General features: G+C 37.1%; 1 protein-coding gene across 2 annotated transcripts in view; it reads right to left on the reverse strand.

The window, feature by feature from the left end:
* The window catches only part of PLD5 (phospholipase D family member 5), a 166,058-nt gene that overhangs the window by 60,242 nt on the left and 87,710 nt on the right, over window positions 1–18,106 (reverse strand). The gene's annotated exons all lie outside the window — the stretch shown is intronic.

The raw sequence follows: 18,106 nt of genomic DNA on the forward strand, positions 1-18,106 counted from the left end.
AAATTCATTTGGAGACAATCACACCCAGGAAGCCAAACAAGCATTGTAGCAAACTGTCAGCTCAAAACATGCTCCTCTGCTTCAGGGAAATGATGTGTTTCATTCAGCACCTCACTGCTAGATTTCCTTAAATTGCATCAGGTAAAGCTTCTTTCTACGCTCAGTAAAGGAATTTTAAAATGAAATAAAGTCAAACAAGTTCTTCAATTCTGTCTTTAGGTAAAGAGAATAAATTTTCATATAAATGCCTCCAACATCTGCCACTTCTACTGCGAATGATACAAACCAGATGTAGGAAAGCTGTAATAGGAACTTGGAAAACACTCCTCTACTATATACAAGTACATCAAGCATTTCCACACTGGTTTTGTACTTGTCAATAGCGTTAATTATCAACTCCAGTAATATGAATATAATTTGTAAACTTTAAGTAAATCATTATTACAAAATTCCAGGGTAAAAGGGATTTGTACATGTTTTGACTCTTAGAAAAACAGATTAGTGCAGTATATACTATTAATTCAGTTCATCCTAGAGGGTTCACATGGAAACTTTTAGAGCTATTTCAGAATATCAAACATGTTTGTAAAGAGAACCCATTAAAAGACTGAAGATTGGTACTCTTAAACAATGTTAAGAAAACCCAGCAAGAATTGTGATAAAGTAAACCCATGGTCATTATCACAATCTCCTGGCCTGGCAAAAAATCCCTCCACTCAAACCAGAACAGGCACAGCTCCTCCTGCGTGTTCTCTTATTCCCCCAAATCTGTCAAACAATGTCACTAAGCTGCAATTACCAATGACACTCTCCACAACTTACTTTGAACACACTATTCTATTTATTAACATTTAACTTAGCTACATTGCAGTAATGAAGTCGGAAATCAGCAAATAAGCTGTAAAATGTAAAAAACACAACTAGATTTTTAAATGTCTTTAAAGTATATTTTATTCTAAAACATTCTACCTTCCTTGTTTACAAACTTTCTGAAATAACTAGTGCTCTAAAAATTGAGAGCCCTTTTAAAAATATTTAAAAATAAACTATTTTACTCTAACACTCAGATGTTCAGCCTTTTCTTTGCCAATAATCCTGTTACACAACTTCATAAAACTTTGGTTAGATCCCTTGAAAGCCTCGCTTGTTCTTTTTCAATAGTTAAAATTACAAATCATATTGCAGCTCTTAGCATGCCCATGTTTCCAGAACTTTTTTATGGAGAGTTGTAGGATGGCCACCTACAAAGAGCAAGAAATTGAAGCTGAGAAGATAAAGTGATCTCTACAAGGACATGAAACCCCCCTCATAATCCAGTTGCAAAGATCAGAAATGAATGCACCTCTTTCTGAAACCTTCCATCCCCAACTCAATCACATCTAGACACAGTAAAGAGTTATTCTGAATATGCTTCAAATACATTCTTAATACCAAATAATTTTTCAAAAATAAAATAATGGCAAATGCAGTTCTGATTTACCTAGAATTTAAAAGTGTGCATCACTTCCTTGAACAAGTAGTGACCAAAATTGCCCAACATTAGAATATTGCCTGACATACACAGTGTTTTCTAGTGGAACCCATGCAAATTAATTACACAGGAGCCCACAAAATAACTGATAGGAATTAATCTGTCACAGTCACTTCCAATGGCTTTTAGTAGTGTTTCCTATGGGCTGTACTTGTGTCTCACTGGAAAACATTAGCTTAATTTCCACTTCTCCTGTCTCTTTCTCTGGCAAGTTGAGAGCTGACAAAAACCTAACTCTGCCACAGAAGGGCTAGGATGATCTGGAGGTCATGTAGCTCAACCCTCCTTGTTAAAGGAGGGCCAATGCCAGCAGGTTGATCAGGACAGTATCCAGTCAGTTTTTTGCATATCTCCAGTATCTCCAAACCCAAAACTCATCATATTTGAGATGACGGACCTGACACAGCCAAATACATACAAGTTAATTCCTGACTTCACATTATTTAGTTGCACTTTAAGCTATAATGCAGGAAGAGTTGTGGGTCATTGCTGTTCACATACATTTTGTTACACATACCATCAAGATATGCACAAAAGTTGGGCTCTTCCTCATTTGTCATGGGTTAAAACCTTTTACTTTTTCAAGGAAATTAGCAAGGAAAATTTACTGGGCAATAAGGAATTCAATCCCTCTTAAAGGGCCCTTGCCAAGGACAAGGTGCCTCTTTGCAAGAAAATTTGTCCCGACTATTGGAATGAACTAGTTCTTCACTTGGACAACATCTCCCAACTTCTAAATCTGCACAGCATTCACCAGGCTGTGGGACCAGCACTAAATAACACACATGACTGCACAGCTCCTGCCATTGTATAATTTGGTTTTGGTTGTCCAGTAGAAGCCAAATGCATTCCAGTTAACAGAAGTGTTATTCAGAACAGACACTATCTGGAAATATTTTTCCTACTCTTCCATTTTACCAAATAGCAAGTACAGGGAAGTGGTCACAGCACCAAGCCTGAGTCCAGGAAGGGTTTGGACAATGCTCTCAGGAACATGATGTGATTCTTGGGATGTCCTCCACAGGGACAGGAGCTGGACTCAATGATCCTGATGGGGCCCTTTCAACTCATCGTATTCTATGATTCTACCTTGTGTTCTTTAGCAAAAATGAATAAAAATTAAAGACAAAAAAAAAAAAAAAAGACATTTCATCTAGCTAGGGCACTAGTTAAAATGTTGTTTTCAGAGCGTAGATTTCTCTTTAATAATGAATTGATTCTGCCATAAAATTCCAGTGTTAAAACCCAACACCAAACTCAGAAGTACAACAAAAAGCCAAGAACCAAGTTTTTATACTATGTGATTTTTCCTTTATAATATTCCCTTTTTCTTTGGCACAATAGCAAAGTTCCAGTGCTTAGTCAAGATGAGTTTAATTAAAACTTCTGTGCAAAAATTTGAGTTTGCAAGCCCAAATTCCATCAATATAAGCTAAATTTAGCTTTCATTTTTGTTCCAATATGACCCACAAAGAAGTGTTCTTCAAATGTGGTATTACAAAAACTTCCAGGAGAGAAGGTCACTCACAGACCTTGAGGAAAGTTAGACATAGTGACATAATTTATTCTGCAAAAATGGCATATTAATGAAGCAAAACACAACTGTACCATGGTGATTAAAACAGGTTTTTCCTATCCTCAAAATCATTAGCAGATAACCTTACACCTGCTGAATGAAGATGTTCGTCCCTCTCTGATTTCCTGGTGCTCTGTTTCATGTGATAATGCCAACATAGTCTTGTGTCTTCAGTTTTACAGCTGAGTATCCTCAAAACTACCTCACACAGAGTGAGAAAGTAATGTTACACAATTTCCGTGAAGTTAGACACAGAGACGAGGGTCAGAGTGAGATCCAAGCTCTTCTCAGCTTACAGAAATGGGGCAATAGAATGGTGTTTAATGCCTACCACAGAACAGACCATGACCTCAATAATAAGACTCTTCTGAGCTCAGCTATGACTTGCATTTAGCAATTCCAAGTGAATTCTGTATGCAGTTAAGGATTCTTGTTCATCTTTGACAGTTCTTTGGTCAGAAAGCAAGAAGGTTTGTTTCTGGTGTCACACCCATTTGTTCCTCAGAAGGAAACAGGGCTTCTTAATTTAGAACATGGGTTAATTAAAGCAGAGAGGGCTGGGACAGTGAAAATAGGCAGATGCTATATGTCTGTCTCTTGAAAAAATCTGGGGCTATTGGCAGAAATTTATAGCTCTGTCAGAAAATTTAGCTCTGACAATTTTACTAGTATAAAAGGAATATTTTTTGATGGTTCGCACCATATTAAAACAATAAACTCTGGAACATTATTCACTTTGGTTTATCTCAATCTACAGTCATCCACTAAAGAAAACATAAGTCATATGCACTTAAGCATCTCTACATCATCTGAATTTACTCACCATTAAAGGGAAGAAACTTAGTAAGAAAACACTGCAATGATTTATATGAGACAATAAAGAAACAAAAGATGAACAAAGACTTTGACATAAGGCTGCTCTATTTCAGACAAGGGACAGAAAAAAAAAAAAGATGATTGAGAAAGGCACGTGAGTTCTGTCCCTACACTATGGTCCTATTTAAAGATACCCTCTTGTGACCCCTTTTTCTTTCTTTCTTAACCCAGAAGCCCTGGAATCACTATCCCCTGGCCTGAAGAACCACATCTACTCACAGAGTTCCATTCTGCTTATAAAGCCAGAGTCTTAATGTTTATTCAAAACCTACCATCTTTCTCAGATCAGTGCTTTCAATTAAGGTTTTCACCATGTCTCTTTCAAACCCTTCACATCCTTCTTCATCACATCCCTTCTACCACTCATCCCCCTCAGTTCTAATCATTAGCTGTCATCCTGGCCAAGAGTACCTTCTCTTCAGTTCTCAACTGAACCACAGCCTCAGCTCTTGATTCTGAAGGAGATTAAGAAATGCCCTTCTAGACAGGGTACAGTTACAACTTCAAAAACAAGCAAAACAAATCCTCTTTTCTGGGTTCACAGAGAAAATATCCTAAAAACATAGGGAAAGTATAACACAACTGTATTTGGATATTCTACTGAAAGACAATGGTAATGATTTGGAAGACCAAGTGCAATAAGTTTGCTTTGAGATAAGAAAGGAAGCATAAAGGTATCCAGTATATTTGGATAATTACATGATATATCCAGCAAAGAAAAATCAAACTGTGTATTGCATGCAATCTTTACTTTGTAATCAATTACATCTAATTCTTCCAGTATGAGAAGTTACAAAATGTGCTATCACATACTTATGCTATGAATTTCAATTTTAAATAAAATACTTTTGATCCATTATAAGGAATTCAAGACAGAACACCAGAGTTAAAAGTGAAATACAAAGCAACTAAGATAGAATTTACAAATGCCTGTGAGCTCAAGCTCAGTACTCAAAAGCACCTGGACTATTAGCATCTGAGAACATATCACAGGTTCTGTAACAGTGCTCTAACAGTGACAGTCTCATCTGGTGAGGCACGTGTGTGTATGTGTTTGTGTGTATGTTTGTGTGTGTTTGCATGTGTGCAAGTGCCTGAGTACATGCATAATATGAAAACTCTTTGACGGCATTTACTTGTCTGCTTTTTGAATTTTAGTCATGAAGACCTTGATGTCCAGAGACAAAATCTTGGGATGATGAATGCTTAGTTCAAGATTATTCTTCGAATTAGATCTGTGGTGAATGAGGATAAATTCAGGTTTATGATATTAAATATATTTTTCTGCAGACATGCAAGGTACAAAGTCTCATTTGAACATTTCCAAGTATGTGGTAGAGCGGACTAGAATGATGTTTAAAATGAAAGGCTGTGCTGCCTTAAGCCAAAGAGGGAACACTGGTCCTGGGTTTCTGCTCTCCATCACAGGAACCAGTCAGTGACTCCTCACTCACACTGCTCACGTGGGCTAGCATGGCACCAGGGCACCCTGACAAAAGAAAGGGTCCCAGCACTTTACACCATAAAAAGGACTGGACTCAGAAGACACAGGTCTCTTCAGTCAAGTGAGTGGCTTGATCCTTTTAAACATGCAGCTGCAGAAAGTGTCTGTGGCACAAGAGTGAGAATAAAAAGCCCTGCCAACTTCAAGTATTCACTGAAATCCAGCCTTAAGCACATCAGTTAATTCCTGTAATTAGAACTTATACCTTCCCCTTCTACAGCTGCCTCTTCTTTGCACTTAGCTTCTTTTTTTCTTACTGGTCCACAGAAACAATTGAAGCATGATAACTATATTTCAAAACATATTTTAACTCCTTACCACTTAGGCCTTTTTATGTTGTTTGTAATCAACTTGAAGATCACTTTGTTACTGCTGGGCCCACATAATTGTTTTTGTGCCCACTCATCACAATGTCTGGAAGACAAATACAGCATGCGGACACGCACAGCACATCCATTAATCTTGGCAGATTTTATGTCCCACACTCTTGGTTGGTACAATATAGAAAATAAGATTTTCAGTCAGTGGAACAATATTGGTTTTTACCACTTAAAGATTAGACTCAGTTCTGTAGCTCTATAGAACAAATAACTAGAAACACTCCCAGAATACCTCTTCTCTTTGGATTGTCCCATGGATGTGTGAAAAGGATGATACCCTCTCTCTGATACTATCATCTTCAGAAGAATGCACCAATAATAAAGTCCTTCTGTGATGAATAACGCAGTAGCTGTGTTGTAACACACCATAAGCACAAAAGTTTTAAAAGAAGGATCCACTATACAAATTCACCAGCCATCCAAGCTTTAAACTTCTGAATGATTTCTAATTAAACACATTTTAGGTGATAAAATTAAGTTTTCACAGTTGCATTTCAGATGCAGCTTTCAGTTCCCAAAGGCAAAACTGCATGCAAAAGAGGGAAAGAATTGACCAGATGTTTCACAATGTCACTTCATCCTACCGGGAACAGTATTTCCCTGGAGTCAAAGCAAACCTGAACCTTAGTTGGAAATTCAATCTAGCCTGCCAAGATCATTTTAATACTGGAACCTAGATAGCAGCCATATAAAATATCAAATGAAAAAGGAGCACAAGAAAGAATGAACAGCAAACATTAAAGGTCTTTGTTTATTTTACTTACATGACTGATACTTGCCTCAGTTCAAAAAAACATATAAATAAAGTACGATGAGCACAGAGCCTTAAGTAGCCTTAGGAGTTTTCATGTGGTTTGTGCAGACTTAGGATTTCTTGTGAATTATGCAGAACAATCCACTCAATACTGATCTTTTTCCTACACTTTTACATATCCAGGTGCATACCAAAATAAACCTTACCAACTGTCCTTTGTTCTATAAACGTTGACACAAGGATGTCAAAATATAATTGTTGTTTCCATTGTATAAAACTATTTATCATCATTAGGACTCAATAAAAAACCCTCACAGAAGAAGAAAAAAAATCAGAATCTAATCAAAAGGGATCGAAAAAATACATATAAAGACCATTTTGTAATAAAATACTGTGTGGTTTTGCTTCAGGTTTCTAGCTCTGTTATGCCTGAACCATAGCACTAGCACTCCTGTCTAAGAATACCTAAATATATTAGATATTTTAAAATTATTTCAAAAGCAAATTAACTTGTCTGATTGTTAAAGTCTACATATACAAGCAAAATAAATCTGAGAACTAGTAATCACTAAAAGTATCAACAGCTGAGACTCTGAAATCTCTAACTGGTAGAATTATCATCATAAGAATGCAGAGAACCAAAGAAGTCTTTAGTTTACTGAATTGACTTTTAATTTACTGAGATGACAGGATGCAGAGTTTAGTCTTCTAGACTTCAGTCTGGCATTTCTCACCAATTCAGTAAAAGAAGTTTTTTCACAGGTTCTGAACATAGAAATCTCATAACAATTTATCCTTTTTTATACCTTCTGTAACTATTTAGATATAAACAGATCAAACAGATAAAGACCTAGTATGCCAGAACATATAAATATTTTATGGAATAATTATAAATATTGCATTGTTTATGACTTGGATAGAATTTTTTTGACACCAGCTAAGGAAAATTACATTTTAAAGCTGAGCAGCCAAGCCATCAAACCAGAAACAAGCATAGCTACATTTAATAAACACAAGTGTAAAAATATAATAAAGCTAAAATCTACATAATAGAGATCTAGTGTTGATCTTAATTTCAATTCTGTATATAAATTAATGAAGAATAAAATTACTCAATACCTGAAATTAACAACAGATTAACAACAGATTTAGTTAAGGCTGATTTGACTGGAAAACCACTACACTATTCCAACACTATGCTTTATTGTCCCAGCTTTCCCATCTTCATCTATGAGAGTCAGTGCCTTATTCCATGAGGGAAGAGCTACTTGTTATAGTGACAACTAGGGCTGCAATAGTGACAACGACATTTGAATTTCCAAGACACAGAATGGATTTCCATTTTAGGAAACATTCAGAGTTGGATCTAATATTTTAACTTCAGGTGAAATCTTGCAGGAACTGATGAGCATTTGATCATTACTATCTAAATCCAGCCTGTGTTGGCAGTTCTTGAAACCCCACTGTGCTATTTAATCAGTAATCAGTGCTGAAGCATACCACAACTTTCATATTTTACCTAAAAGTTCAGCGCAAAGATAAGTACATTTACTAAACATCATAATGAAAAGTGGAATGTTTGATAAGGCTACAAGAAATGTCAAAAAGACATTATTTGAACCAAACTGGCACAGCCATCATCACACTTTCCCCATGTTCTGATGGAAGTTGACCTTTGAAAATTCATCAAATCAATAGGAAAGACAGCATACACCATATTTCTAGATTCATGCAATTCTTTGGTTGCTGTCAGAGCTTTGATTTGCACCCTTTTAAAATGGAATAATGCCTATATTTTCATCAGAAAAAAATTTCATAAAGTTCAAGTAAATCTTATTTCACAATCTCCTGTTTGAATTACTCAATTTTTTTTTTTTTTCAAATGAAACATCAAGGCACTTTTATGTCAAAGAAAGCAATAGTATCTCTAGACACTAATCATTGTGCATTTCAGAGCATGCTGTAGCTGAATTTCACATACAAGAAGGCACAATACAGAGGTCAAACGCTGCAGTGTTCTGCTCATGGCTCTCTTTATGCACAACAGATATAAGCCTTGGGGATATGTGTGAAATCTATTTAATGGACACAGACTAAGAACAGAAACTGCCATCTGTTCCTCATATATATTTGGAATTTCTGTAAGACACTTCCATTAGGCTATTGTTAGGCTATGACGAATCATGACAAGAAGCTCTAAAATTTGTCTGTGATACACCCCTGTCCTCATCATGTCTAAAACGTGCTACAAAACTCTTCAGCACCTTATCACGGGCCAGAATAACTTCCTTTCAGACTGTGATTTCACAACATTGTTTAAAAACAACAGAGGGAAAACAGCTTGCATTTTGATCTTATTAAAAAAATTCATCACTGATGAAGGATGTCATATCAACGTTTGCATATGACGGAAATTTATCTGGGGTCACAACAGCACTTCAGGAGTTCAAATCTGCTCTGTCAAACTTCAAGTAGCTCAACCAGCTTCTGTATGACTATTTCATTCTTCAGCTCCCATATTTCTCAGCAATTCTCTCATTTTTGTCCCCAGATGCTTATTCATTCCAGCTCCTTGTGGAGCACTTTGTGAGAGGGAACAAAGGCAATTTCTCTCATGGTTATCCTTCACTGTGATGATGTTTTATACAATGAAATATAAACTTTCTTGGTAAGTGCTCAAAATGCATCCCTTTGAATGAACTGTTCATTCTTATGAGATTTTCTTTCTTCTTGCTCTTGAGAAAAGAACTGCTGGGAGGAAGCCAGAATGGAATCAGCAAAGTCCTTTCATAGGGATCATTAGGTTTTCTAAAGACAATAGGCCTACTCTTGTATTTTTTTCCTGGGCATTCTCTGCATCAAAGAAGCTTGCTCCAACCATGTGCCATCTTTTTTTCCCCCACCATCTTTTGCTCTAGATGCATCCTGTTTTGAACTCTACTTCTCCCTTTGCCCCCCTCTTTTATGTATTACAGCCTAGACGACCTCTTTTGTTTTGTTCCATCTAGTTAGTCTTCCTCTCAATAAATTTCTTCCAAATGAGAAAACACAATACTGTTACTAAATCTGCAGGACATATCTGTGCATTCTATTCTGATTCTCCACCACATCTGATTTGTCCAGGTAGACTGAAAGCTCCGATTAGTGGCACTTCTTGTTACTCAAGCAGTAGTGACAAAGTAGGATTAAATTTTGGCAAATTCCTAGGAGTGACTACATTAGAAGGAAGCGCACAGGCTTCTGAAAAACTCTGCTGACAATAAACATTACCCAGGGACATACTTTTAAGTACTGCTACCTAAATTGTCATCATTCAATTCTTTACATAAAATGCCTCATGCAAGCCTAATCTGGCTTACTGTTTTGGGTGACAGGTTTTTGTGTATGGCTTTTTCTTTGTTTTGTTTTTTTTAAAGGGGGTTTGCAGATAACTTGGCAGCTTCCAAATTACAAGAAGCACAGTAGTAACAACCAAGACTTCTAATTACTATTTCTAATGATAACTCTTTGGAAGGTTCCTGCAACTTTCCTTTAGCTGCAGCAAATACAAAACCAGATATATCACTTTAAAAATGGAACATGTGGACAGTGTGTAGGACCTTAAGTAGGTATTCCAAACTCAAATGGAGAAGGTTTCCTGAGTGATCAAGTCTCTCTCCTTGCTACTTCAGGCAATGTTTCATATGCTTTTATTCTTAAATTATCACAGAATCACAGAATATTCTGAGTTGTTAGGGGCCTACAAGGATCATAAAGTCCAACTCTTTAAGTGAATGGCCTCTATAGGGATTGAATCCATGACCTTGGCATCCAGATGAGGAAAAGACAATAGTACAAGCAAGAGTTTTTACCACCACTTGTCATATTGGAATATTTTTATCTTGCTGCTTTCCTAGGCAGAAATCTGCCTCATTTCGTATCCTTTTACCTGCTCTAGCTTTTATCCTCAATAACTGAGATCCCACCCTGCAATTTCTCTCTCCTGTGCTATTTTCATGGACGACAATAATTTCTCTTTTTAGCTTTCACCCCACACAGCCAAGTGCTTTTAGCATCTTTCTTATTAAAGCAACTTTTCACTTCTAGAACCTTCTCCTACTAAGCATGAGTTCAACTTTCTTGATTACCCATGGTCAGTTACACATAATATTCCAGATTATAATCACTGATGCCTTTCAAAATGGCATTAAATACTTGGCACTTTTCTTGCCGGATATTAATATATTGCATCTATCTCTAAGCAATACTATCTACTTTTATTACAGTTTCCCTAAGGTATTGTTTCCCTTAAACAGCAGTAAGATGTAAAATCTAGTAAAATTTCAGTTGGACTACTGCTTGGGAGTGACAAAAATTGAACTGTTAACCAAAGTAGTACTTATATCCCCATGAGAAACCAGAATATGTATTTTCAAATCAACAATTTGAATAAAGTATTTTTCTATAATCAGCATGAGGAAAGGGCATTTTTTGATAATTCAATTATTTTCTGCCTTCAGAAAAAAATTATTTGTTGTTCAAATTTAATTCTAATGATCTCTATAGGGAGATGTATCTTTAGGAAGCTCTACAATCAGCTGCCATTCCCTACTATTGTCATTTCCTGCTTCTGCATGACTGCTGTAATTTGTAAAGTTCAAAGAGAAAAATAAAGTAAAAAGGTACCAAGACTAAAGAAATAAACCAACTAAAAGCCAGATGATACTGAGATGTGTAACAGGCATAAGAGAAAAATCTTTCTACAACCCTATTTTAAAACTGGAAGCAACATGTTCCAAAAAACAGCTGACACTTGAAGTAGCTTTTTCTCCAATTTGCTTCTGAGAATGTTTATTATTATTTTCATCTAATTCAAGATCAGACTGACCTCAGAACTTCAGGATTGATGAACTCCACAAAATATGAAACAGGAGACGTTGTTAAGCAGGGACAACAAAAAGAAGATAAAAATACAGAAAATCTGTGAAGAACAATTTTGAGGTGTTAACCCAGTCCATGCAATAAGAAATTACATGATGGAATCTGAGGAAAAAAAAATTAAGAAATTGTGCTGAAAAGATCCAGGATTAATCGTTAACAGGAGATTAACCACTGCCAGAATCACTGTAAGGAAGAATACCACTGCAGAAGAGAATAATGAGCTCCAACTGGCAATCCAGCAAACAAAACAGCAGACAGTATTATTAAATAATTCAGGTTAGATGATACCCCTGGAGGTCATTCAGTCTAACCTCCTGCTCAAAGCGGGTCCTCTTAGAACAGGTTGCTCATGACTTTGTCTAATAAATTTTTTGGTATCTCCAAGGATGGAGATTACACAATCCTCTCTGGGTGCCTGTTTTGATATTTAACACTCTAACAACGGAGAAAAATTTAAATTTAAGAACAAGATTCTATGATAAAGGCTAATGTTTTGCAGCAATTTCCAGCAACCCAAGAAATTGAGTAAGGCTCTTCATTCAATCTCAGTAGATGAAAAGTCAAAGAACCTGTGTCAATAATAAAGTAAGATGCCTTGTTCTAATCCCTGTTCTTGCTTTTCATCTGCAAATGAACGATTTTGCAATTTGCAGTAATAAGTGACTTTTCTGTAACTCCAGACCATAAGATCACCTCTTGCCTTCTATGATATTTTCCTGAACTTCCAAATTCTTCCAAACAGACACAATATTTCTCATCCTAATCCTTGAGCACAAACTACACTCATTAGAATATGAAATGGTATTGATAGTGAGCTGCATGACGCAGAGCAACTCAAAGTCCCCAGGCAGTGCAAAGGTGAACTGCTTTATTGCAAAAACCAGGCCTTTTAAAGCAGTTAGGTCTTTATCAGTTATATAGCTTTGAATCATAACAAATAGAATCCAACCAACTACTATATACCATGATGTGAACACATAATGGTTATATAACTTGATTTTCTACCTCTAACCCAGCTGAGTCACTTTCCCAGAGTCCTCTTCTACTTAGCCAAAGCAGCAGGCCTAAGCTATGATTTTACAAGGGTAACAAGGCCCTTATTTTCTAATTTCATAAGGCTTTGCCTATATGCAACAGTGAGCATCACTGATTCTCAAAAAATCCTGCTGTATGTTCTCTGTTCATGATGTTACAGTACCATTGCTGCCCTCCCTTGTGGTAATTTCTCACCCACCAAAATGTTTGCTCAGACTGATTCAGAGTACATCACTAGATGTACCTTACCTTGCTAAAGTAATTACCTTATGACTGGAAATACATTAGTCTGGTAGAACCTACCTCATACAAAATAAAGGGAATTTTTATCCCTCTTTCCAACATCTGCATTAAAGTATTGTATAACAGTGAAATAAAATTTACAGGCTGGGTTTTTGGTTTTGTTTTTTAAAGCAGAAGATATGTTAACTTAAAAACACTACCTGGGGAAGCATAAAATTTCAAGCAACCTATTTCAAAGAGACCAGACTTTCATCACAACAGATGAAAGAATTTTTCTTGACTTAATCATAGATTATAATGAGCTAATTATAATCAGTAAATTAAAGCAATACAGATGGGATGTAGAAAATTCACTTGCGACAGCAAATGAGATGTATGAAGATGATTAATTAAATTATTACAAAACAAAACCAACTGTAAGACAAGAAAGGTTGATACATAAAACCAAAAATAAAGCTTCTTTCAAAGGAACTTCAATAGGAACACTAAATTGTAAAGCAGAAATATTCCCTAACACACTCTAGTCCAGAATTTGTGTTTATAAATTAATTTGGACATTCACAACTAGAAATCTCTATATAAAAATAGGTTCAAGATCAGAGTAACACAAAATGTCCTATTATTTTGCCTAATACAAAGTGATTAGAAATGAAAACATCTTACTTTGATTCAAAAAGAGAAAAAACCTCCACATTTGTTAGTTACTCATTACTCAGGCTAATCCTTTTCCTATAAAAAACCCTCAGCATTATTTAATTTTGCTATTTCTGGTATTTTGTGGACCTAAAGTTTCTCATTTAACACAATTCAAGGCAAGTTTGTCAGGACTGCCTGCAGTACCCATATAGACTAAACTACCACTCATTCTCTTATTCTGTCTCTAATACTTCTCATAAGATGTGCTGTACTATCTTACAGTAAACAATTTATCCAGGCTTACTCAAAGAATAAAGCTGACAAGTCTACATTGCTGAAATTTTACTTTTCCACTGTAAAATAGAAATATCTGATGAAAACTCAACACTTTGAGGTACTAATTGCCCAGCTCCATGCCAATCCTCTCAGGAGCTATCTTCACTCTAGCTGTTAAGTATCCACCAGAGAAATAATGAAAGGTTATTGCATCCAACACTCTCACAAGTGCAAGACTAAGTCCTGCCAGGTATAGATAGTGTCATTCCTGGTTTTGTGCAGTATCTAACATATCCTGGACAAGAATACATTGCACACCATAGGCAAAGGTGGACTTAGGACTATGTCAAGATAGAAAGATAGATGAAAGGACAGACAAAAACAATAGGTTACAAACGGATTAATTTATTGTTCATAGGCCTTACTGGTAAAAACACCTGGAGCCTCAACAAAAAACCTACAATTCAGAGTAGATGCCTACCACCTTATCACACAATCTTTTGAAGCTACTTCCCCAGTCTACCACTATGGAAGAAGATGTTTTGGAAAGATGATATTGTTCTGAAGACTTTACATCTCTGTTCCCAAACCCAGAGAAAACTCAGGGCTGAGAAGGACCAGGGGAGTTTGTTTCTGTGAGCTGCTACTTCAGCTACTTATAATTGATTATAAGTGTTTTAATAATATCTGTCCTGAAGGAAGAATTTTGATGACTCTCATTAATCAAACTATGCCCATCAATGTAGATGCTATGGCAGGAAAAATGTCTCAAAGTATGTCTCTGTCCCTTGGTCTCAGTGACTACCAATAAATAACACAAATTATTGATAACCTGCACAGCACCTTTGAAACAAAGCCCTCCTTAGTGATGCTCCAAAGATAGACATGGAGACAAAACCACAGAGAACAAGAGACTCTAAAAACTTTATAGTAATGGTGATGGAAGAAAGAAAAATGGTAACACAATATCACCTCTTTGTCTCTCCTATTTGTCCATTGGCAAGCAAAAACTTCTCACAAAAGTGATAGGTTTCCTTCAGCCCTCCCAGGTGCAAGCCAACTGTTTATGGAAACTGTTCACAGATCCCTCATGTGTCCCTCACCTGAGGAGGCAGATGGTGGATTGTGATGAAGCAAAACAAATTAAAATCTAGGCTCCCTAAAGTGAATAACAAAATGCCTAACACTTCATTTGGAACAGAACTTAGCTCACACTTACTCATTTTAAATAACCTCCAGGAAACATACATAAAGAATTCTGTAGTAGTTCACTTTTCAAATCCATTAACTGCCTGTTTGGTCTCATTAATAATAAACTTTAGTTAATTCTTGCCCAGCAATTTTATGTGCCTCATGATTTTATGCATACAAGAAAAAGACTAAATAATTAGTATGTAGAAGGACTACAAATGTTCAGTTTGCGAGGAATTCAAGTTGCAAGTGAATGCTTTTAACAATCTAGTTTAAATGGTTATTGATAATCAAAAGCATTGTAGAAAAAAAGCCATTTGAGGCTTGTAATATCTGCTGTAAGGGACAGGATCAATGATTATTGATAATCAAAAGCATTGTAGAAAAAAAGCCATTTGAGGCTGTGTAATATTTGCTGTAAGGGCCAGGATTCACTTAGGAGCAGCCTCATCAGTGGGCCCACACACACAACACACAAAATTCAATAAATCACACACTTGCTCTTTACACAGCTGCTCATTCTACAGGTCCTGTGAACTCTGCCTTATTTCCTATCCACAGTTTCCACAGACAGCACAAAACACACCACAACACACACACATCTGGCTACACCCCTGATATGGTGATTAGGACACCTATCCAGAAGGGGACATGCAGAGAAAAGCTTACAGCTCAGCTCATCTGCTTTCCATCTACTGCTCACTCTCTAAAGACAGGCACACACATCCTCACCTGGTAAGGTCATGAGCTCAGTGGTGTGAGCTCTGCTTGGTTTTATCTGAGCATATCTCCCAGATCAGTAACCACCCAGAGGAATATTTTAATTGGGAAACCCAATTTTGCTGAAGAACAAGATGGAGACATCTGCTAAAAAGGCAGTGGTGTTATAAATACAGCATACAAGAAACCTCACCTGGTTGGGGTGCATTTTTCATTAGAGCAATTTTGTAATAGATTAAAAAAACCAAAAAAACCACCAACATAGATTATACTCTGGGCTTCAGCTCCTAATTCCTGCAAAATTTGCATTTCAGTACACAAGGTGTGGTTTGGGATGTGGAACCAACGCCAGCCAGCTCCAAGATGGACTCAACACTAGCCAAGGCAATGGCGGTAACACCTCCAGGGTAACACAGTTAAGCAGGGGGGCAAAAACTATTGTGCAAGAGTGATTACAGATGGGGAGAGGAGTGAGAATATGTGAGACAAACAGCCCTGCAGACACCAGTATAAGTGGAGATGAAGTGGGAGCAGATGCTCCAGGCGCCACAGGTGAGATTCCCTTGCAGCCCATGATGAGGCAGCTGTCCCCCTGCAGCCCATGGTGACCCACAAGGGAGCAGAGATCCACCTGCAGCCCATGGAGGACCTTAGGGAAAAGCAGGTGGATGTGCCTGAAGGAGGCTGTTACCCTGTGGAGCAGGCTCCTTGCAGGACCTGTGAACCTGTGGAAAGAAGAGGTCCACGCTGGAGCAGCTTTGCTGCCAGGATTTGTGACCCCATGAGACCCACAGTGGGGCAGGGGAAGAGAGTGAGAAGTCCTCCCCTTGAGGAAGAATGAATGACAGAGATAACATGGGATGAGCTGGCCACAGCCCCTTCCCACCCTCCAGCACCACTGGGGAGAAGGAGGTAGAGAACCTGGAAGTGAAGATGAGCCTGAGAAGAAGGGAGGGGTGGGGGGAAAGGTGTTCTTAAACTTTGGGTTTATTTCCCATTATCATACTTTGATTTGATTGGTGATAAATTAAACTGATTCCCCCGAGTAGAGTCAGTTTTGCCCATGACAGTAATCAGTGGGTGATCTCTCCCTGTTCCTATCTTCACCCACGAGTGTCACATTCTCATTCTCTCTCCTCCACCCAGCTGAGGAGACGAGTGATAAAACCCTTGGTGGGCACCTGGAATCCAGCCAAGGCCAACCCACCACAGCATACTGTCTGGTCTGATTCTGGCATTATCAAATGGTGAAAAACTTCTTGGCCACAGGAGTAAAAACTTCAAAAAACAATACTGAAAAGAATATATTCTAATTGAGCTGAAAGAGTTGTTCAGGACAGGACTTACTCTTGTGCCTGGGGAAATTTACAACAAAAATCATCATGACCAAGTCTTAGGTAATTAGGGTTGTCCATGTTCTGAGTACTGCAGAGATGAGAAAGAAATAACTTACAATACTCCTTTGTCTGGACAGTTTCTATCCTATTTGCCCTCTCCCATTAGTTGTACTCTGACTCAATTCATCACAATTTTTATAATGAATGCTTGTCAATACTTTATTTACCTTACAGAGAATTCATAAAAGAATTCTTTCAATATAAAGTTACATGTTTTTGCCAAATAATGGTTTTGCCTTTTCTCTCCAAGTATGTTGCAACATAACTTCCTTTCCCAATTTTTCTTAATCCTTCAGGTCTTGGCTGACAGAATCTCAAATACACATTAAGTCACCAACTCAGTTTCAGAAGTTTAGGTTGGCACATTCTCACTGCTTTATTTGATTATCCAGATTTTGAAAGTTCATTCTAGAAATCTATCCTGGGCAAAAAATGCACTTGGATAATAACACAATCATTACTGTCACTTAGAGAATATATAGAAACAATTTAAATTATTCTTATTTTATACTTTCTATATTTTTTCCTTCTATCTGGCTTCAAAGAATAACTAGATTAATAAAATCACTGTTTTATTTGCCACAATCTCAAATACAATCAGAAAAATACAATTTTTTCCACAGGCCTATTTATAATAGAAAGAGGTTTTTTTTGACACCTTGCAAACATAGACACTAAAATAGCTATAAGTCTATAAATTACATGTCTGGAAAATAACTAAATCTTTGGGAAACCACTATGATCTCTGGAAGAACAAAGTTAAAGTAAGTATGAAACTCAAAAAAAGGTCACCATGTAAGTATGTCTTTTCAGTAAGATCAGTGAAAACTACAAAATTACAAATTCCAATGGAGGTAACTAAAACAAAAAGCAGGGCAAGCAGGACAGATCTGAAGCAAACACTGTCAACACCCTTCCGCCCCCACAAAAAACCCCACAGGCAAAACGCGTAAGAAGCCAGAGGTGCACTCCCAATTGCCATGGTGCATTCAGGCTTTCAAGTTTAGGACCGACCTTTTAGGTGCTGACACTTGGAAATGGATTTGGCTTATTCCTGTTACTCTCCA

This window comes from Pyrgilauda ruficollis, unplaced genomic scaffold (assembly GCF_017590135.1).
Source record: "Pyrgilauda ruficollis isolate IOZ18807 unplaced genomic scaffold, ASM1759013v1 scaffold4, whole genome shotgun sequence".
NCBI lineage: Eukaryota > Metazoa > Chordata > Aves > Passeriformes > Passeridae > Pyrgilauda > Pyrgilauda ruficollis.